The sequence below is a fragment of the Hyla sarda genome, chromosome 3 (assembly GCF_029499605.1).
Source record: "Hyla sarda isolate aHylSar1 chromosome 3, aHylSar1.hap1, whole genome shotgun sequence".
Classification (NCBI taxonomy): Eukaryota; Metazoa; Chordata; class Amphibia; order Anura; family Hylidae; genus Hyla; species Hyla sarda.
In genome coordinates this window covers 305,515,497-305,527,384 of record NC_079191.1, presented here as the reverse complement: position 1 = coordinate 305,527,384, position 11,888 = coordinate 305,515,497, and positions in this window count along the sequence as shown.

Below are 11,888 nucleotides of genomic sequence, written 5' to 3'. Positions count from 1 at the left end.
AGACATGAGAGCAAGCGAGCGAGCCAGATATGAGAGCGAGCGAGCCAGGCATGAGAGTAAGTGAGCGAGCAAGATATGAGAGCGAGCGAGCAAGACATGAGAGCGAGCAAGCCAGATATGAGAGCGAGCGAGCCAGTTAAGAGAGCGAGCCAGACAAGAGAGCAAGCGAGCAAGCCAGATGTGATAGCGAGCGAACCAGATATGCGAGCGAGCGAGCCAGATAAGAGAGCGAGCCAGACAAGAGAGCAAGCGAGCGAGACAGATATGAGAGCAAGCGAGCAAGCCAGATATGAGAGCGAGCCAGATAAGAGAGAGAACCAGACAAGAGAGCAAGCGAGCGAGACAGATATGTGAGCGAGCGATCCAGATATGGGAGAAAGCGAACGAGCCAGATATGAGAGCGAGCTAGCCAGATATGCAAGCGAGGGAGCCAGATAAGAGAGCGAGCCAGACAAGAGAGCAAGCCAGCGAGCCAGATATGTTAGCGAGCAAGCCAGATAAGAGAGCGAGCCAGACAAGAGAGCAAGCGAGCGAGCCAGATATGAGAGCAAGCGAGCAAGCCAGATGTGAGAGCGAGACAGATTAGAGAGCGAGCCAGACAAGAGAGCAAGCGAGTGAGCCAGATGTTAGAGCGAGCGAGCAAGATATGCGAGCGAGCCAGATAAGAGAGTGAGTCAGACAAGAGAGCAGCGAGCGAGCCAGATGTGAGAGAGAGCGAGGCAGATAAGAGAGCGAGCCAGGCAATTAAGCAAGCGAGCGAGCCAGATATGAGAGCAAGCGAGCGAGCCAGATATGCGAGCGAGCCAGACATGAGAGCAAGCGAGCCAGATATGAGAGCAAGCGAGCGAGCCAGATATGAGAGCGAGCCAGATAAGAGAGCGAGCAAGACAAGAGAGCAAGCGAGCTAGCCAGATATGAGAGCAAGCGAGCCAGCTTGATTTGGGAGCGAGTGAGCCAGATATGCGAGTAAACCAGATAAAAGAGCGAGCCAGACAATAGTGCAAGCGAGCGAGCCAGATATGAGAGCAAGCGAGCGAGCCAGATATGCGAGTGAACCAGATAAGAGAGCGAGCCAGACAATAGAGCAAGCGAGCGAGCCAGATATGAGAGCAAGCGAGCGAGCCAGATATGAGAGCAAGCGAGCAAGCTAGATATGAGAGCGTGCCAGATAAGAGAGCGAACCAGACAAGAGAGCAAGCAAGCAAGACAGATATGAGAGCGAGCGAGCCAGACAAGAGAGCAAGCGAGCGAGCCAGATTTGAGAGCAAGCGAGCGAGCCAGATATGAGAGCAAGCGAGCAAGCCAGATATGAGAGCGTGCCAGATAAGAGAGCGAGCCAGATATGAGAGCAAGCGAGCGAGATAGGAGAGCAAGCCAGACAAGAGAGCAAGCAAGCGAACCAGAGATGAGAGTGAGCAAGCCAGACATGAGAGCAAGCGAGCTAACCAGATATTAGAGTGAGCGAGCCAGACATGAGAGTAAGTGAGCGAGCCAGATATGAGAGCGAGTGAGACAGACGTGAGAGCGAGCGAGCAAGATATGAGAGAGAGAGCGCCAGATATGCGAGCGAGCGAGCCAGATAAGAGAGTGAGCGAGCCAGACATAAGAGAGAAAGCGAGCGAGCCAGATGTGAGAGCGAGCGAGCCAGATATGCGAGCGAGCCATAAAAGAGAGCGAGACAGGCAAGAGAGCAAGCGAGCGAGCCAGATATGAGAGCAAGCGAGCAAGCCAGATATGAGAGCGAGCCAGATAAGAGAGCGAGACAGACAAGAGAGCAAGCGAGCGAGCCAGATATGAGAGCAAGCGAGCGAGCCAGATGTGAGAGCGAGACAGATAAGAGAGCGAGCCAGACAAGAGAGCAAGCGAGCGAGCCAGATATGAGAGCAAGCGAGCGAGCCAGATGTGAGAGCGAGCGAGCCAGATATGCGAGCGAGCCAAATAAGAGAGCGAGTCAGACAAGAGAGCAAGCCAGATATGAGAGCGAGTGAGCCAGACATGAGAGCATGCGAGCAAACCAGATATGAGAGCGAGCGAGCCAGACATGAGAGCAAGCAAGCGAGCCAGATATGAGAGCGAGCGAGCAAGACATGAGAGCAAGCGAGCAAGCCAGATATGAGAGCGAGCGAGCCAGATAAGAGAGCAAGCCAGACAAGAGAGCAAGCGAGCGAGCCAGATATGCTAGCGAGCAAGCCAGATAAGAGAGTGAGCCAGACAAGAGAGCAAGCAAGCAAGCCAGATATGAGAGCAAGCGAGCGAGCCAGATGTGAGAGCGAGACAGATAAGAGAGCGAGCCAGACAAGAGAGCAAGCAAAGGAGCCAGATATGAGAGCAAGCGAGCGAGCCAGATGTGAGAGCGAGCGAGCAAGATATGCGAGCGAGCCAGATAAGAGAGCGAGCCAGACAAGAGAGCAGCGAGCGAGCCAGATATGAGAGCAAGCGAGCAAGCCAGATGTGAGAGAGAGCGAGCCAGATAAGAGAGCGAGCCAGACAATTAAACAAGCGAGCGAGCCAGGTATGAGAGCAAGCGAGCGATCCAGATATGCGAGCGAGCCAGATATGAGAGCAAGCGAGCCAGCCAGATATGAGAGCGAGCGAGCCAGATAAGAGAGCGAGCAAGACAAGAGAGTAAGTAAGCGAGCCTGATATGAGAGCGAGTGAGCCAGACATGAGAGCAATTGAGCGAGCAAAATATGAGAGCGAGCGAGCCATACATGAGAGCAAGCGAGCAAGCCAGATATGAGAGCGAGCGAGCCAGATAAGAGAGCAAGCCAGACAAGAGAGCAAGCGAGCGAGCCAGATATGCTAGCGAGCAAGCCAGATAAGAGAGTGAGCCAGACAAGAGAGCAAGCAAGCAAGCCAGATATGAGAGCAAGCGAGCGAGCCAGATGTGAGAGCGAGACAGATAAGAGAGCGAGCCAGACAAGAGAGCAAGCAAAGGAGCCAGATATGAGAGCAAGCGAGCGAGCCAGATGTGAGAGCGAGCGAGCAAGATATGCGAGCGAGCCAGATAAGAGAGCGAGCCAGACAAGAGAGCAGCGAGCGAGCCAGATATGAGAGCAAGCGAGCAAGCCAGATGTGAGAGAGAGCGAGCCAGATAAGAGAGCGAGCCAGACAATTAAACAAGCGAGCGAGCCAGGTATGAGAGCAAGCGAGCGATCCAGATATGCGAGCGAGCCAGATATGAGAGCAAGCGAGCCAGCCAGATATGAGAGCGAGCGAGCCAGATAAGAGAGCGAGCAAGACAAGAGAGTAAGTAAGCGAGCCTGATATGAGAGCGAGTGAGCCAGACATGAGAGCAATTGAGCGAGCAAAATATGAGAGCGAGCGAGCCATACATGAGAGCAAGCGAGCAAGCCAGATATGAGAGCGAGCGAGCAAGATAAGAGAGCGAGCCAGACAAGAGAGCAAGCGAGCGAGCCAGATGTGAGAGCGAGCCAGATAAGAGAGCGAGCCAGACAATAGAGCAAGCGAGCTAGCCAGATATGAGAGTGAGTGAGCCAGACATGAGAGCAAGCGACCGAGCAAGATATGAGATCGAGCCAGATAAGGGAGCGAGCCAGACAAGAGAGCAAGTGAGCGAGCCAGATATGAGAGCAAGCGATCCAGATATGGGAGAAAGCGAACGAGCCAGATATGAGAGCGAGCCAGACAAGAGAGCAAGCGAGCGAGACAGATATGAGAGCAAGCGAGCAAGCCAGATATGAGAGCGAGCCAGATAAGAGAGAGAACCAGACAAGAGAGCAAGCGAGCGAGACAGATATGTGAGCGAGCGATCCAGATATGGGAGAAAGCGAACGAGCCAGATATGAGAGCGAGCTAGCCAGATATGCAAGCGAGGGAGCCAGATAAGAGAGCGAGCCAGACATGAGAGCAAGCCAGCGAGCCAGATATGTTAGCGAGCAAGCCAGATAAGAGAGCGAGCCAGACAAGAGAGCAAGCGAGCGAGCCAGATATGAGAGCAAGCGAGCAAGCCAGATGTGAGAGCGAGACAGATTAGAGAGCGAGCCAGACAAGAGAGCAAGCGAGTGAGCCAGATGTTAGAGCGAGCGAGCAAGATATGCGAGCGAGCCAGATAAGAGAGTGAGTCAGACAAGAGAGCAGCGAGCGAGCCAGATGTGAGGGAGAGCGAGGCAGATAAGAGAGCGAGCCAGGCAATTAAGCAAGCGAGCGAGCCAGATATGAGAGCAAGCGAGCGAGCCAGATATGCGAGCGAGCCAGACATGAGAGCAAGCGAGCCAGATATGAGAGCAAGCGAGCGAGCCAGATATGAGAGCAAGCGAGCCAGCCAGATATGAGAGCGAGCCAGATAAGAGAGCGAGCAAGACAAGAGAGCAAGCGAGCTAGCCAGATATGAGAGCAAGCGAGCCAGCCAGATTTGGGAGCGAGTGAGCCAGATATGCGAGTGAACCAGATAAAAGAGCGAGCCAGACAATAGTGCAAGCGAGCGAGCCAGATATGAGAGCAAGCGAGCGAGCCAGATATGCGAGTGAACCAGATAAGAGAGCGAGCCAGACAATAGAGCAAGCGAGCGAGCCAGATATGAGAGCAAGCGAGCGAGCCAGATATGAGAGCAAGCGAGCAAGCTAGATATGAGAGCGTGCCAGATAAGAGAGCGAACCAGACAAGAGAGCAAGCAAGCGAGACAGATATGAGAGCGAGCGAGCCAGACAAGAGAGCAAGCGAGCGAGCCAGATTTGAGAGCAAGCGAGCGAGCCAGATATGAGAGCAAGCGAGCAAGCCAGATATGAGAGCGTGCCAGATAAGAGAGCGAGCCAGATATGAGAGCAAGCGAGCGAGATAGGAGAGCAAGCCAGACAAGAGAGCAAGCAAGCGAACCAGAGATGAGAGTGAGCAAGCCAGACATGAGAGCAAGCGAGCGAGCCAGATATTAGAGTGAGCGAGCCAGACATGAGAGTAAGTGAGCGAGCCAGATATGAGAGCGAGTGAGACAGACGTGAGAGCGAGCGAGCAAGATATGAGAGAGAGAGCGCCAGATATGCGAGCGAGCGAGCCAGATAAGAGAGTGAGCGAGCCAGACATAAGAGAGAAAGCGAGCGAGCCAGATGTGAGAGCGAGCGAGCCAGATATGCGAGCGAGCCATAAAAGAGAGCGAGACAGGCAAGAGAGCAAGCGAGCGAGCCAGATATGAGAGCAAGCGAGCAAGCCAGATATGAGAGCGAGCCAGATAAGAGAGCGAGACAGACAAGAGAGCAAGCGAGCGAGCCAGATATGAGAGCAAGCGAGCGAGCCAGATGTGAGAGGGAGACAGATAAGAGAGCGAGCCAGACAAGAGAGCAAGCGAGCGAGCCAGATATGAGAGCAAGCGAGCGAGCCAGATGTGAGAGCGAGCGAGCCAGATATGCGAGCGAGCCAAATAAGAGAGCGAGTCAGACAAGAGAGCAAGCCAGATATGAGAGCGAGCGAGCCAGACATTTGAGCAAGCAAGCGAGCCAGATATGAGAGCGAGCGAGCAAGACATGAGAGCAAGCGAGCAAGCCAGATATGAGAGCGAGCGAGCCAGATAAGAGAGCAAGCCAGACAAGAGAGCAAGCGAGCGAGCCAGATATGCTAGCGAGCAAGCCAGATAAGAGAGTGAGCCAGACAAGAGAGCAAGCGAGCAAGCCAGATATGAGAGCAAGCGAGCGAGCCAGATGTGAGAGCGAGACAGATAAGAGAGCGAGCCAGACAAGAGAGCAAGCAAAGGAGCCAGATATGAGAGCAAGCGAGCGAGCCAGATGTGAGAGCGAGCGAGCAAGATATGCGAGCGAGTCAGATAAGAGAGCGAGCCAGACAAGAGAGCAGCGAGGGAGCCAGATATGAGAGCAAGCGAGCAAGCCAGATGTGAGAGAGAGCGAGCCAGATAAGAGAGCGAGCCAGACAATTAAACAAGCGAGCGAGCCAGGTATGAGAGCAAGCGAGCGATCCAGATATGCGAGCGAGCCAGATATGAGAGCAAGCGAGCCAGCCAGATATGAGAGCGAGCGAGCCAGATAAGAGAGCGAGCAAGACAAGAGAGTAAGTGAGCGAGCCTGATATGAGAGCGAGTGAGCCAGACATGAGAGCAATTGAGCGAGCAAAATATGAGAGCGAGCGAGCCATACATGAGAGCAAGCGAGCAAGCCAGATATGAGAGCGAGCGAGCAAGATAAGAGAGCGAGCCAGACAAGAGAGCAAGCGAGCGAGCCAGATGTGAGAACGAGCCAGATAAGAGAGCGAGCCAGACAATAGAGCAAGCGAGCTAGCCAGATATGAGAGTGAGTGAGCCAGACATGAGAGCAAGCGACCGAGCAAGATATGAGATCGAGCCAGATAAGAGAGCGAGCCAGACAAGAGAGCAAGTGAGCGAGCCAGATATGAGAGCAAGCGATCCAGATATGGGAGAAAGCGAACGAGCCAGATATGAGAGCGAGCCAGACAAGAGAGCAAGCGAGCGAGACAGATATGAGAGCAAGCGAGCAAGCCAGATATGAGAGCGAGCCAGATAAGAGAGAGAACCAGACAAGAGAGCAAGCGAGCGAGACAGATATGTGAGCGAGCGATCCAGATATGGGAGAAAGCGAACGAGCCAGATATGAGAGCGAGCTAGCCAGATATGCAAGCGAGGGAGCCAGATAAGAGAGCGAGCCAGACAAGAGAGCAAGCCAGCGAGCCAGATATGTTAGCGAGCAAGCCAGATAAGAGAGCGAGCCAGACAAGAGAGCAAGCGAGCGAGCCAGATATGAGAGCAAGCGAACAAGCCAGATGTGAGAGCGAGACAGATTAGAGAGCGAGCCAGACAAGAGAGCAAGCGAGTGAGCCAGATGTTAGAGCGAGCGAGCAAGATATGCGAGCGAGCCAGATAAGAGAGTGAGTCAGACAAGAGAGCAGCGAGCGAGCCAGATGTGAGAGAGAGCGAGGCAGATAAGAGAGCGAGCCAGGCAATTAAGCAAGCGAGCGAGCCAGATATGAGAGCAAGCGAGCGAGCCAGATATGCGAGCGAGCCAGACATGAGAGCAAGCGAGCCAGATATGAGAGCAAGCGAGCGAGCCAGATATGAGAGCAAGCGAGCCAGCCAGATATGAGAGCGAGCCAGATAAGAGAGCGAGCAAGACAAGAGAGCAAGCGAGCTAGCCAGATATGAGAGCAAGCGAGCCAGCCAGATTTGGGAGCGAGTGAGCCAGATATGCGAGTGAACCAGATAAAAGAGCGAGCCAGACAATAGTGCAAGCGAGCGAGCCAGATATGAGAGCAAGCGAGCGAGCCAGATATGCGAGTGAACCAGATAAGAGAGCGAGCCAGACAATAGAGCAAGCGAGCGAGCCAGATATGAGAGCAAGCGAGCGAGCCAGATATGAGAGCAAGCGAGCAAGCTAGATATGAGAGCGTGCCAGATAAGAGAGCGAACCAGACAAGAGAGCAAGCAAGCGAGACAGATATGAGAGCGAGCGAGCCAGACAAGAGAGCAAGCGAGCAAGCCAGATAAGAGAGCGAGCCAAACAAGAGAGCAAGCGAGCAAGCCAGATATGAGAACAAGCGAGCCAGCCAGATATGAGAGTGAGCGAGCCAGATAAGAGAGCGAGCCAGACAAGAGAGCAAGTGAGCGAGTCAGATATGAGAGCGAGCGAGCCAAATATGCGAGCGAGCCATGAAAGAGAGCGAGCGAGCCAGATAAGAGAGCAAACCAGACAAGAGAGCAAGCGAGCCAGACAGATATGAGAGCGAGCAAGCCAGACAAGAGAGCGAGCGAGCCAGACAGATATGAGAGCAAGTGAGCGAGCCAGATATGAGAGCAAGCGAGCAAGCCAGATATGAGAGCGTAACAAATAAGAGAGCGAGCCAGACAAGAGAGCAAGCGAGCGAGCCAGATATGAGAGCGAGTGAGCCAGACATGAGAGCAAGCGAGCGAACCAGAGATGAGAGCGAGCAAGCCAGACATGAGAGCAAGCGAGCGAGCCAGATATGAGAGCGAGCGAGCCAGGCATGAGAGTAAGTGAGCGAGCCAGATATGAGAGCGAGCGAGCAAGACATGAGAGCGAGCGAGCCAGATATGAGAGCGAGCGAGCCAGTTAAGAGAGCGAGCCAGACAAGAGAGCAAGCGAGCAAGCCAGATGTGAGAGCGAGCGAACCAGATATGCGAGCGAGCGAGCCAGATAAGAGAGCGAGCCAGACAAGAGAGCAAGCGAGCGAGCCAGATGTGAGAGCGAGCGAGCCAGATATGCGAGCGAGCCATAAAAGAGAGCAAGCGAGCAAGCCAGATATGAGAGCAAGCGAGCGAGCCAGATATGAGAGCGAGCCAGATAAGAGAGCGAGCTAGACAAGAGAGCAAGCGAGCGAGCCAGATATGAGAGCAAGCGAGCGAGCCAGATGTGAGAGCGAGCCAGATAAGAGAGCCAGCCAAACAAGAGAGCAAGCGAGCGAGCCAGATATGAGAGCAAGCGAGCGAGCCAGATGTGAGAGCGAGCGAGCCAGATTTGCGAGCGAGCCAAATAAGAGAGCGAGCCAGACAAGAGAGCAAGCTAGCAAGCCAGATATGAGAGCAAGCTTGCCAGATAAGAGAGGGAGCCAGACAAGAGAGCAAGCGAGCGAGCCAGATGTGAGAGCGAGCGAGCCAGATATGCGAGCGAGCCATATAAGAGAGCGAGCCAGACAAGAGAGCAAGCGAGCGAGCCAGATATGAGAGCGAGCGAGCCAGACATGAGAGCAAGCGAGCGAGCCAGATATGAGAGCGAGCGAGCCAGATAAGAGAGCGAGCCAGACAAGAGAGCAAGCGAGCGAGCCAGATGTGAGAGCGAGCCAGATAAGAGAGCGAGCCAGATAAGAGAGCGAGCCAGACAAGGGAGCAAGCGAGCGAGCCAGACATGAGAGCAAGCGAGCGAGCCAGAGGTGAGAGTGAGCGAGCCAGATATGCGAGCGAGCCAGTTAAGAGAGCGAGCCAGACAAGAGAGCAAGCGAGCGAGACACATATGAGAGCAAGCGAGCGAGCCAGATATGAGAGCAAGCGAGCAAGCCAGATATGAGAGCGAGCCAGATAAGAGAGCGAACCAGACAAGAGAGCAAGCGAGCGAGCGAGATATCAGAGTGAGCGAGCCACATATGAGAGCGAGCTAGCCAGATGAGCGAGCGAGCCATTTAAGTGAGAGAGCCAGACAAGAGAGTAAGCGAGCGAACCAGATATGAGAGCGAGTGAGCCAGACATGAGAGCAAGTGAGCGAGCAATACATGAGAGCGAGCGAGCAATACATGAGAGCAAGCGAGCAAGCCAGATATGAGAGTGAGCTAGCCAGATAAGAGAGCGAGCCAGACAAGAGAGCAAGCGAGCGAGCCAGATGTCAGAGCAAGCCAGATAAAAGAGCGAGCCAGACAAGAGAGCAAGCGAGCTAGACAGATATGAGAGTGAGCAAGCCAGACATGAGAGCAAGCGAGCGAGCAAGATATGAGAGCAAACAAGCCAGATAAGAGAGCGAGCCAGACAAGAGAGCATGCGAGCGAGCCAGATATGAGAGCAAGCGAGCGAGCGAGCCAGATGTGAGAGCGAGACAGATAAGAGAGCGAGCCAGACAAGAGAGCAAGCGAGCGAGCCAGATATGAGAGCACGCGAGCGAGCCAGATGTGAGAGCGAGCGAGCCAGATATGCGAGCGAGCCAGATAAGAGAGTGAGCCAGAAAAGAGAGCAAGCGAGCGAGCTAGATATAAGAGCAAGCGAGCGAGCCAGATGTGAGAGCGAGCGAGCCAGATATGCGAGGGAGCCAAATAAGAGAGCGAGCCAGACAAGAAAGCAAGCGAGCGAGCCAGATATGCTAGCAAGCGAGCCAGATAAGAGAGCGAGCCAGACAAGAGAGCAAGCGAGCGAGCCAGATATTTCAGCAAGCGAGCAAGCCAGATATGAGAGCAAGAGAGCGAGCCAGACAAGGGAGCAAGCGAGCGAGCCAGACAAGAGAGCAAGAGAGCGAGCCAGATATGAGCGCAAGCGAGCGAGCCAGATATGAGAGCAAGCGAGTGAGCCAGATATGAGAGCGTGCCAGATAAGAAAGCGAACCAGACAAGAGAGCAAGCGAGCGAGACAGATATGACAGCGAGCAAAACCAGACATGAGAGCAAGCGAGCGAGCCAGATATGTGAGCGAGTGAGCCAGATATGAGAGCGAGCTAGCCAGATTTGCGAGCGAGCGAGCCAGATTTTCGAGCGAACAGGCCAGATAAGAGAGCGAGCCAGAGAAGAGCGCAAGCGAGCGAGCCAGATATGAGAGCAAGCGAGCGAGCCAGATATGCGAGCGGGCCATATAAGAGAGCGAGCCAGACATGAGAGCAAGCGAGCGAGCCAGATATGAGAGCGAGCGAGCCAGACATGAGAGCAAGCGAGCGAGCCAGATATGAGAGCGAGCAAGACAGATATGCGAACGAGTCAGATAAGAGAGCGAGCCAGACAAGAGAGCAAGCGAGCGAGCCAGATATGAGAGCAAGCGAGCGAGCCAGATGTGAGCGAGCGAGCCAGATATGCGAGCGAGCCAGATAAGAGATCGAGCCAAATAAGAGATCGAGCCAGACAAGAGAGCAAGCGAGCAAGCCTGATATGAGACCAAGCGAGCGAGCCAGATGTGAGCGAGCGAGCCAGATATGCGAGCGAGCCAGATAAGAGAGCGAGCCAGATATGCGAGCGAGTGAGCCAGATATGCGAGCGAGTGAGCCAGATAAGAGAGCGAGCCAGACAGGAGAGCGAGCGAGCGAGCCAGATATGAGAGCGAGCGAGCCAGATAAGAGAGCGAGCCAGACAGGAGAGCGAGCGAGCGAGCCAGATATGAGAGCAAGCGAACTAGCCAGATGTGAGAGCGAGCGAGCCAGATATGCGAGCGAGCCATATAAGAGAGCGAGACAGACAAGAGAGCAAGAGAGCCAGATATAAGAGCAAGCGAGCAAGCCAGATATACGAGCGAGCCAGATAAGAGAGCGAGCCAGACAAGAGAGCAAGCGAGCGAGACAGATATGAGAGCGAGCAAGCAAGGAATGAGAGTAAGCCAGCGAGCCAGATATGAGAACGAGCGAGCCAGACATGAGAGCAAGCGAGCGAGCCAGATATGCGAGCGAGCGAGCCAGATAAGAGAGCGAGCCAGACAAGAGGACAAGCGAGCGAGCCAGATGTGGGAGCGAGCGAGCCAGATATGCGAGCAAGCCAGATAAGAGAGCGAGCCAGACAAGAGAGAGAGCGAGCCAGATATGAGAGCAAGCGAGCGAGCCAGATATGCGAGCGAGCGAGCCAGATAAGAGAGCGAGCCAGATAAGAGAGCGAGCCAGACAAGAGAGCAAGCGAGCGAGCCAGATATGAGAGCAAGCGAGCGAGCCAGATATGAGAGCAAGCGAGCAAGCCAGATATGAGAGCGTGCCAGATAAGAGAGCGAACCAGACAAGAAAGCAAGCGAGCCAGACAGATATGAGAGCGAGCGAGCCAGATAAGAGAGCGAGCCAGACAAGAGAGCAAGTGAGCGAGCCAGATATGAGAGCGAGCGAGCCAGACATGAGAGCAAGCGAGCGAGCCAGATATGAGAGCGAGCGAGCCAGATAAGAGAGCGAGCCAGACAAGAGAGCAAGCGAGCGAGCCAGATATGAGAGCAAGCGAGCAAGCCAGATATTAGAGCGAGCCAGATAAGAAAGCAAGCCAGACAAGAGAGCAAGTGATCGAGCCAGATATGAGAGCAAGCGAGCCAACCAGATGTGAGAGCGAGCGAGCCAGATATACGAGCGAGCCAGATAAGAGAGCGAGCCAGACAAGAGAGCAAGTGAGCGAGCCAGATATGAGAGAAAGCGAGCGAGCCAGATGTGAGAGTGAAACAGATAAGAGAGTAATTGAGCAAGCCAGATGTGAGAGAGAGCGAGGCAGATAAGAGAGCAGCGAGCGAGCCAGATATGTTAGCGAGC